An 11,295-nucleotide genomic window follows, 5' to 3' on the forward strand; every position below is an offset into this window, starting at 1 on the left:
TTTGCTATCTTCTTATAGCCTTCTCCAGCTTTGTGAGCGTCAACTATTTTCAGTTTCAGTTTTCTAGACAACTGCTTAAAAGAACCCATGGTGCTGATTGTTGGGGCAAGATCAGATGAGTCTGGGCATTTAAAACCTTTGAGATTGACATCACCTGGTCTTCCCAGACGATGATGCCGTTCCAGATATTGCAATGCATTGTTGATGAGGATTCTCCCGTCCTTCCCATCTCTTGGCCTTTGCTTGGCAACTCGAAGTCTAAGCTCCCAGCTAACACCCCTGGACACCCAGCACCCAGCTACCGGGTACCCAGCTACCACCCCTGGACACCCAGCACCCAGCTACCGGGCACCCAGCTACCACCTCTGGTCACCCAACACCCGGACCACCCAGCGAATCGAGACGTCGCCCAGCGAATCGAGACGTCGCCCAGCGAATCGAGACGTCGCCCAGCGAATCTCCCAGACCCGGACCACCCAGCGAATCTCCAGTCACCGAGCCGCCAGCATCACCAGACACCTTGCCTGCCAACGCCCCCCAACATCGCACCCTACGTCCCCTCCACTCGCCGATCCACCAGACCCACTGATGCCCCCTCGGACGCCAGCATACTGCACCCACAGATTGCAGCCAGCCAGCTGCTGGACTCTACTCCCACTCTCCCCCTACAGAAGGACTCTAGTGGACTCCTCCACGGTGATATAGACTCTCCACATCACCTCGCCCTGACCCGTATCCCTTCACCTCCCCTGTCCCGAACAGCACTGCACTCACCCCAGCATGCCACCTGCACTTCTCCTCCTCGTTTTCCTCTCCTCCATCCCAAAAATCGCCTCCCTCTACCCGCCCACCCCCCCAAAACAGCTCTACATTGCCCCTTCACTTCTGCCCTCTCCCCACTACGGTACTCACCACCTCCTCCTCCACTCCCCGGTCGACCCACGTGCCACCACTACCAGACCCACACGCTCCTGCACCTCCCATTCCCATGCCACCCTCCTCACCCTTCTCCTTCTCCTATCCGCTGGGGACATCTCCCCGAACCCTGGCCCCTCACCACCTCTCCCCCCCTCCAGGGACCCCCCTGCTCCCGCCAGCCGCCGCAACCCTCTCAACCTCATACCTGTGCACCTCCTCCCCACATCCATCCCCCCTCTCTCGGTTGCACTTCTGAACGCCCGCTCGGTTTGCAACAAACTAACTGCCATCCATGACCTCTTTATCTCCCGCTCCCTCAACCTCCTAGCCATCACCGAAACCTGGGTACAGACCACCGACTCTACCTCCCCTGCGGCACTCTCTCATGGAGGTCTCATCTGGTCCCATTCACCAAGACTGGGCGGTCACAAAGGTGGTGGTGTCGGCCTGCTCCTATCACCGCTGAGCACCTTCCAGGTCCTCCCTAACCCCCCCTCCCTAACCTTCTCCTCCTTCGAGGCTCACTGCATCCGGCTCTTCTCACCCACCCCCTTAAGGATCGCAGTGATCTACAGGCCCCCCGGATCCATAGCCCGCTTCCTGGATGACTTCGCCGCCTGGCTTCCCTTCTTCCTCTCCTCTGAGCTACCGACCATCATCCTCGGGGACTTCAACATCCCCATCAACGACCACACCCCAGCTACCTCTCAACTCCTCCACCTAACCACCTCCTTCGCGCTCACACAACACACTCAATCCTCCACCCACATCAATGGGAACACCCTGGACCTCGTCTTCTCCCACCTCTGTACCCTTAACCACTTCACTAACACCCCCTTCCCTCTCTCCGACCACCACCTCCTCACGTTCTCCATCTCCCCTTCCCCTAACTCCCCCCCCCCAGTGCGCCAAACCATCACCAGCCGCAACCTCCGCAACCTGCACCCGGCCCCCCTCCACTCGGCTGCCGACCGCTTGCACGACAGCATCCTTCCACTGTCATGTCCTGACCTAGCCACCACCGCGTACAACGACTCACTATCAGCCACCCTAGACTCTCTGGCACCCCTAACCACACGCAACATCAAACCCAGACCGCTCCAACCATGGCAGAACGACCACACTAAATGCCTCAAACGTCGCAGTCGTGCGCTGGAGAGACTATGGCGCAAAACCAGGTCCCCTCATGCATTCTCCCTCTACAAATCTGCCTTCCTCACCTACACCTCCTCCCTCCACGCCGCCAAGCAGGCCTACTTCGTTGACCTGATCAACACCCTCTCAAACTGCCCTCGCCGACTCTTCTCCACCTTCAACTCCCTGCTCTCTCCCCCCCCTCCTCCACTCAGTACCTCACTTACCGCCCACGAGATTGCCACTCATCTCCATAGCAAGATTGACGCAATCCGCAAGGACATAGTCAACTTGCAGTCTACCTCCCCATCTAGCCTCTCCCCTTCCATCACCCTCTCATCTCTCCCCTCCTCTGACCTTGCAACGGCACTGCCCCCCACCACACCCAAGGCCCTGCCTACCGTAACCCCCCCATCACTGCACTCCTTCAGCCCTACTACCACTGAGGAAGTCACCAGAGTCTTCTCAGAAGCCCGCCTCACTACCTGCCCCCTGGACCCTATCCCCTCTCAACTCCTCCGGTCACCCCCCTCTTCCCTCATCCGCTCCCTTACCCACATCTTCAATCTCTCCCTCGCTACTGGCGTCTTCCCCTCCCCCCTAAAACATGCGCACATCACCCCCATACTCAAAAAGCCCTCCCTGGACCCCACTGACCTCAACAACCTCAGACCAATTTCCCTGCTGCCACTCATGTCCAAGCTCCTTGAGCGCTTGGTCTACGATCGCCTAAGCGCCCACCTAACTGACAACAACCTCCTTGACCCACTACAGTCCGGCTTCCGTCCCCTACACTCCACCGAAACTGCCCTCCTCAAAATCACCAACGATCTACTAACCGCCAAAGCCAAAGGTGACTACTCTGTCCTCCTCCTCCTAGACCTCTCTGCGGCTTTTGACACAGTCGACCACCCCCTCCTCCTTAATAAACTACTCTCCCTTGGCATCAGAGACACCGCTCTCTCTTGGTTCTCGTCCTATCTATCCCAACGCTCCTTCAGCGTTTCCTACAACGGCGCCACCTCCTCTTCCCTCCCCCTCTCTGTTGGGGTCCCCCAGGGCTCTGTCCTTGGACCCCTTCTCTTCTCCATCTACACCTCCTCCCTTGGCAAACTCATACATTCCCACGGCTTCAACTACCACCTCTATGCTGATGATACTCAAATCTACCTATCCACCCCTCACCTCACCCCCACATTCTCCGTCCGCATCACTCACCTCCTAAACGACATCTCTGACTGGATGTCGCTCCATTTCCTCAAACTCAACCTCTCCAAAACCGAGCTTCTCGTCTTTCCCCCTTCCCGTGCCCCCCCCCCATCCTTTCCATCACTACCAACAACACCACCATCAATCCCGCCCAGCAAGCCAAGGTCCTTGGCGTCATTCTGGACTCAAACCTTTCCTTCCAACCTCATGTCAAATCACTCACAAATACATGCAGGCTCCACCTTCGCAACATCGCCAAAATACGCTCCTTCCTTACCCCAGACACCACTAAACTACTCGTACACTCCCTGATTATCTCACGCCTTGACTACTGCAACTCCCTCCTCATCGGCCTACCCCAGTGCAAACTCTCCCCGCTTCAGACCATCCTGAACTCAGCTGCCAGACTCATCCACCTCACCAGCCGCTCCACCTCTGCCACCCCCCTCTGCCTCTCCCTCCACTGGCTCCCCATTGCCCAACGCATTAAATTCAAACTGCTCACTCTGACCTATAAAGCCATTCACAACACTGCCCCTAACTACCTCACCGACCTGATTCCCAAGTACCACCCTACCCGTACCCTTCGCTCTTCACAGGACCTCCTTCTATCTTGCTCCCTGGTCTCCTCCTCCCACGCACGACTGCAAGACCTCTCCAGGTCCTCCCCCATCCTCTGGAACTCACTACCCCAATCCATCAGACTGTCACCTTCCCTCCTCATCTTCAGGCGCTCCCTGAAAACCCACCTCTTCAGGGAAGCCTACCCCACCCTCACCTAACAGCCGCTGCCCTTCCCTCCTCCTACCACTCCATCCCCCACAGCCATTTCCTCCTGTACCTCTACCCCCTCCCTCCTAGATTGTAAGCTCGAAAGAGTAGGGCCCTCTTACCCCTTGTGTGCTGTTTGATGTTACTGTACTGTTTCATGTATTGTCCCCCCTCTATTGTACAGCGCTGAGCAAACCCTTTGGCGCTATATAAACTCGATAAATAAATAAATAATAAATAAATGATTGAGAACAATCCATGACACTGGCAGGTCTCAGCTTTGCAAAGGGGGCAGTGCATGCTATAAATTCTGCAGGGTGCCCAAACTTTTGCAGACGCCATTTTTTTGTTTTCTGTTATTTTGAAAGTGTAAATGATGGAAATAAAATCTAACTTTTGTTGACATATTATAAGAATGTCTAATCTGTAATTTGATGCCTTTTGGAGATTTTTCCATCTTTCCTTGGCTTCTTTATGCACATTAATACAAATTTGTAGCTGGGGTGCCCAAACTTTCGATCCCCACTGTATATAGTTTGAATATTTTGGGATTAATTGTGGATACGGGGATGGGAGAGGGTTTGTGGGATGTTGGGCTGTGGTTTTGAAGTGTTTTTGTGAATTCTGTTTTGACATTTTATTAAATATTTAAGGCGATGCAGTGTGGTACTGCGAAAAAAAGAATCTTACAAATTATGCTATGGAACTGTTTTGCCACTGGCCAGTTGGTAGAAAACTGAGGAGTTTAGCTTTATTTTGTAAGAGTGACACCATTTGCTTCTGTGTGTAGAGAAAAGCATCAAGCCAGACAGCAATACTGATAGTACCAGCTGGGAGTAGAGGCATTGAGCATTACTGTCAGTGGAAAAGCTTTTTGTTTCAGCAAAGTTGAGCTGGACCAATCCAAGTGTCAAAGGGATCAAAGTATATGAATCCATCCTGCAGAGAATTCACAAGAATTCCTGCTATCACACCACAACCTAACCATGCCTCAAAGTGGATTTTTCCCTCTACATCACTTTTCCTTTAAACACTTCCAACTAGATAAGCAACACTTTCATGGGCATTTGTAAGCATTGGATGAAATGTACATGTCTATACATATATACCATGGATAGGGACAACATATGTAAGGGGTTCTGTTCATATCTACAATGTGCGTTGTTTTTACTTTTGTGTGAATTTATTTTAAGTACAATCAAATCTGTTATGCCATGCTGATTTGACAAAAATAAAATTTGTCTTTTATCAATGAATGTTTGTGTTTTTTGTGGGGTAGTGCAGCAGTAAAATCTCTTAGTGCCTTTTTGACTTCCTTTTAGACACTCATTTCTTCTGTTCTAATGTGGTGCTAGACAATAACTGTATTGGAACTGTGGCATTATATATCATTTTTAAGCTTACTTGAGGCTTTTTTAAAGTTTCAAAAACACAACAAAAACACGCCATTACCATGTCATAAATGCTATAAGTGTGTTAATAAGAATTGCTTCGTTCATCGTACACAACACACACAAAACAAGCCAATGCTATAGGCATGTACAAGGCTGACTTCACACTAGAATGGAGAGCTGCCAGAATGCTTTACCTCTCCTGCAGCTGTCCATTTCTGAGTGCGGTAGGGGGCAGTGTGGTCCCTTTTTTCTTGGTTTTGTACAAACTTTATTTGAAGTGTACAAAAATATTCTTCATTCATGGCTGCTGTACAGTGCCATGCGGTAATGTACATCGCACTGTCTTTGCAGTGATGGGAATTTTACAATGTAGTAAAATGCCCGTTACAGCACTATGTGTGAATTCACAGTTAAATCATCCAGTCCATGTCATCACGAAGCCAAAAGTGCTTCGACAACTTAGTTGAAGCAGGACAATGCAAGATCCACATATATTCTTTAGACACACTCCCCCTGTAAAAATCGCTTGCTGTTCGTAGGTATAAAATTTACCTCTTCAGAAAAAACTTTGTTAGAAATGATTTATATAGCCCTACAGAACATACAGTGCACAGTCCACATGTGCTTTTCTGCTTCCCTGCAACAAGGAAACAGGAAACTTTATTCAAAGAAAACACACAGAGTATTCCATAGATGTAGGTGCAAACTTATAAACACTGCCATCCACTGGTTGAAGAAGAAACTACATTGCAAGAGCATCTTGTGAGATTTTGTCTGCTTTGTCCTGCTCTGCCCTGGATTTAGCCATAAGAGTTGTGACCGCACCCTCATCTAGGCACCTAGGTAAGTATAAATTCAACATTTTTCTTTACAAGTACTAGGGAGAGGGGATCCAATTCAAGCAGATTTTGCATTTTACTGCAGGGTCTGCTTTGTCAGCTTTGACTGTGGTCCAGTTTTGCCACTATACATTAATATACTGTATATACCTAACAGAGGCCAGTCTGTGAAGTAACCAGCACTTTTTATGAGCAGTAATGAGAGATTTCTACTCATCATTTATGTTGTCTCAGGGAAGTAAATCAATCTATTAAGATAAAGGGCCGTATTTATAAAGAGTGTTGAAATGTACCCATTACTCTCATTTTCATTTCTCATCCAGCCATGACAGCCAGGGCATTCCCCAATTCCTCATATTTCATCATTAAAAAGCAGTAACAGTAGCTATCTCACTGTATCCAACATAAAGGAATTGCAGTGATTCTAATGTGGGAGATACAGTAGCCATAGAAAAATGTAATTCCTAAATTGTTTCCACTTTTGCAATTTTCTTTTAAGAAATGACACATACTATCACATCTGAAGTCTGAGAAACAGACTTTATCTCCACTGAGAAGCAGAAAGAAAATACATATTAGGTGCAGTTTGCCATTTCATAAATAGAAATGTTTAACTTTGCAAGTGTAAAGTTTTACAAATACTGGGCACAATTCACTACAGCTTATGGCATGACTTAAAGCAGAGTTCCACCCAAAAGGGGAAGTTCCACTTTTATGCTTTGTCCCCCGCTCCCCATTAGGGATTGACACTTTTGGGGAGCGGGTATCTGAATGTGACAGGTACCCGCTCCCACTTCCGCTGCGATCGCCTAGGCGATCAGAAGTGGAAGTTGTCCTCCCCCCCTCTCTCCCCAGTCTTCTGGGATATGTGACAGGTCCCAGAAGATTACTGGGCCATGCACAATGGGCACCCGGCTAAAGATGCCGGTGTCAGGGAGAGAAGACGGCAAGTGAAACCAGCCATGGTGAGGACACCGCTGGACCGAGGGACAGGTAAGCGGCTGTATTTTAAAAGTCAGAAGTTACAGTTTGTGTAGCTGCTGACTTTTATTTTTTTTTTTAGCTGGAACTCCGCTTTAAGTCAGTCACATGACCACATATCGCATGCGATACTGAAAGTGTCAATTCACTATTGCTAGTATGTGGTATTTACCGAAAATAGCAACACACAATAGCAACACTTGGTAAATACTGCATAAAAAGACCTTAAAGTCATTTCACAAAAGGAAATAAATAATTAAATGCATGCAGTAATTAAGCAGTGGTCCAGGCATGCGGTATGTACTGGTATCTGTCAGTACTGTCATGGGTTTTTAAGGAATGGGTGATCGCGGAGTCCTTAACAGCCTATGAGTCATCAGCTGTCAGCGGGGTTCCCTACTGACAGCTGAATGTCAAAAAAAAAAATTACCAGATATTAAAAAACTATTTTAAAAAAATGACGTGAGGTCCCGCCCTCCATCCATACCAAGCCCTTTTGGTCTGGTTTGGATTTTTGAATTCCCATGCCAAAATTAAAAACAAATGGCATGGGGTTCCCCCCAAAATACATACCAGACCTTTATTCCCCTGCATACATTGTATCTATCTATCTGTAGCCATTTCTTCTGTAGATCATTCTCCAAACACACAGATCAAATGATTTTTTCTTATCTCTAGCAGCAGCGGGTGGGGATCTGAAGTCTCGCTATGTCAATCTCAGTTTGGAGAGCACTGAGCCCCGATTGGAGGGAAAGGACACACCCCCTTCACACAGCACACGGACAACATGCAGATATCAGGATATCAGTCACAGGCTGTGTGCTGGAGCTCTCCTCCCCCATCACCGTATATATTTGTTTAAGCTTTCAGAAGTGACTCATGATGATAATAGAGAAATGGGGCAGCAAAGAAGAATCACTCACTGCTTTGGAAAACCGCAAGTACACAGTATAGAAGGATATGCTTTGTTCACGTTTTATATCTGAGGTTTTCAACCACTTACATTCAATTGTGGTGCTACAGTATACTATCATATATAATTGTTCAAAGTCATTGTCAATAAATGTTCACAAAGATCTTCATATATAATAAATAAATATATATATATATGATATATAACATAATAAAATTGACCACGCCAACCCAGGTACAATGCAGTCATTTGTGCTTCAGCTTTTCAAACCATCATCTCCATGCACAAGCATTTACTAACATTACTACTTTTACTAACTTTCGGACCTACCTTACATCTGTTTTGTACATTTATAACATTCACCAAACATTCACAGCAGGTGACTCTTCCTGGTGCATGTATAATAAATTACAGCGACGTATTCACCTGCATTGAATATCTTGTGAATGTTACATTCACTGTTTCATAAATATTCCCCCAGGTCTATAATTGCAGATGTTAGTAATTTAATGGGTCTATGGGAACCAAGTCATCCAAGGCTCTTCTCAGACATGGCAAGAGATCACTTTATCTTGCATGGTCTTGAGGAAATAGAGAGCAACTGGGTACTGGGCAAACAAAATAAACAAAAAAAAATAAAAAAAACTGTTATGCAGAAAATAAGTTTTATTAAAGCAGAATTTACAGATAAACTTGATGTGTCTCATTTCAGCTGAGGCTCATCAGGAGAGGAACAATTTATAGAAAGTGTTATTTTAAAGATTATTGTTACTTATAAGTGAGCGGATATTTTTTGTTTACTATTATACCAAGGGTATTACTAATGGGTAATAATGTTTCCATGTTTTCCAAAGTAAACCAAAATAAAAATTAAAATTATAGCAATCTTTCAAGATGCAGGGCCTCAGTCTATATGATTTTAGGTATTATTCTTTGAAAGATTGACACAATTTCCACAATAGTTAAGCTTTATGCACCTTATGCAGTATGTTAACATGCGTTGCAGGAAGGTAGCCCATTCATTTGAATGGTCTATGTAATGAGCTAAAATACACCAAAAATGGTGCGTGCATTATTTTTTAAAAAACAATGCACCTTGTGTAATGCGTTACCCTGTGTTTTGGTATGCTGCAATGCAAAAGCATTGGCAATGTTTGAGGATGACTGGTACCGCAGCTCTTCAAAATTTATAACAAGCATTTTTTTGCATTGCAGTAATACACTTTGCAGCAGTGCAACCCTGTGACACCAGCCTTAGACTCTAAAGCTATGAGGCCACTCTTCTTTTATCCACAAAACTACAACTACAAATCCATTTCTAACAGCTGCAGCACCTATCCTGAGAAAAGAGCCATCTGTGTAGGCAAAATACTGGGTAAGCAAACCAAGCATTCAGCACATTTCCTTTACTGTAACAGTATTCAGAGGATTATGTTGTGTTGGATACTTTCTTCATTTACACTGTTGTTGCACCCCCCCACCCCACACACACACACACATCACATCTATTCGCTTGCTCATCAATTATAAAAGCATTATATGAACACATCCCTTTAGTGGTTTATGATCAAGCAACCGATCAGCAAACTGTAATGTTCTTATAAGTATAAGTCACACTTGCACCGTGCCACAAAGCTATGTACGTTTAAGTGTACAAACATACAAAGATATAATCAAAACATTTTTAAAGTATGTATATTACAAAAATAGTGCTGCTGCCTCTTTCGAAATCAGCCATACCAAACCAGTGCCTGAAACAATACCCAAAATACTCAGACATTAGGTGGTGCTGCACATCCTCACACCTCTAGTTTTTTAAATCAAATACATATGTAATAAAAATCTAAGTAACCATACTTGACAACAGTAACAGAATAAAAGTCCCAAAAAAGTCATCCACAACAGTGTGTGTTATATATCACCAATAGTGCCCATATATAATCCACAAAATATCCTTCTTTATTCAGTGCTCGTGACAACCACTCCCACTGTGCAAATTCAATGACTCACCAGAAATCAATGCCTTACATCTATGATCTTTGTCATGTAAAGCTCAAATGTGTAAAATCAACTCCGAATTTATCCTATGGTACTCCTGCTCCAGGATATGGTATCTTCTTAGACACTCTCTTTCTAGCAGTTATCCATAAAAAAGAAAGGCTCGTTATAGTCATTTGGCCCTATGAGGAAGTTTGCGCGGACGAAACATGTCAGGGCCTTACTGCAAGTAGGACCAAAAGTGACGCAACCATGCTAACCCAGAAGTGATGCGGAGGTAGCAAGCTGTACCTTGAAGTGGTGAGATGCTTATGATTCCAGCTTATGCAGGGACAGCAGGCACACTGCTACTAGGTTCAGGTCTGGCCACTAACCTGCAATGCAACAGAAATTGCAGGTCAGTGGCCAGACCTAAACATAGTAGCTCTCCTCCATTTTGCTTCTGTTTCCCCATGTTGGCATTGAGTCCACAGCAGAAAAGCAGGTTAGGGACTGGCCATAGGGAGATTACTTTGATGCAGTTGGCCAGCTTAACAATGTATTGAAATATAGGTGACCTAAAAATCCCTGTTTTTTATTGCAAAGTTTGCTAGAAAGGGTATATAACAGTGTGCAAAAGTTTCATGCAGAATTTGTATTCTGATTGCTGTCCGAATTCTAAGTTATCTCTAATAAAGGCCTTTGGCCTAACATACCTTATTAGTACTGGCCTTCTGAAAACATGCCCCCTTGCTCTGAGCCCAATACTTCCCTGTCTAAGAGGTTATCACCTTGCAACTTGATTAACCTTTATCTCTGAAGTAAAATAACTTTTCATCTTTTTTAGAGCTAAAAACAGCTTGCTGATGTAAACATCTTAAGTAAAACTTGAAATGAAATTCATATTTTATTGTTAGCATAAAAGCATCTAAATGCAAAATGTGAGCAGTGACATTTTCAAAATGTTTAATAAAATGTCTTAAGCATAATATGCTATGGAAAAAAGCACATTCCTGTATATTATTATTTTTATTTGACTATAAAAATACACCCACTCTACATTAGCACATCATCAAACACATTTTTTCTAAATTTATATTGCTTAGTGTATGCCTGGTTTATAGTACTATGTTAAATGACCCAGATAAATGCATTAAGT

The 11,295-nt window shown here is 45.4% G+C and overlaps 1 long non-coding RNA gene across 1 annotated transcript in view; it reads left to right on the forward strand.

Annotated features, from left to right (window-relative positions):
• LOC149469149 (uncharacterized) overlaps positions 1–8,392 on the forward strand; it is a 35,514-nt gene extending 27,122 nt beyond the window's left edge. Inside the window, exon 2 of the long non-coding RNA XR_016311635.1 lies at positions 7,925–8,392. This is a non-coding gene — a long non-coding RNA (uncharacterized LOC149469149). The remainder of the gene's footprint in view (positions 1–7,924) is intronic.
• The last annotated feature ends 2,903 nt before the right edge of the window (positions 8,393–11,295 follow it).

The sequence above is a fragment of the Staurois parvus genome, unplaced genomic scaffold, assembly GCF_062004578.1.
Source record: "Staurois parvus isolate SC_StPar_1 unplaced genomic scaffold, SC_StPar_1.0 ptg000080l, whole genome shotgun sequence".
NCBI classification, from domain to species: domain Eukaryota; kingdom Metazoa; phylum Chordata; class Amphibia; order Anura; family Ranidae; genus Staurois; species Staurois parvus.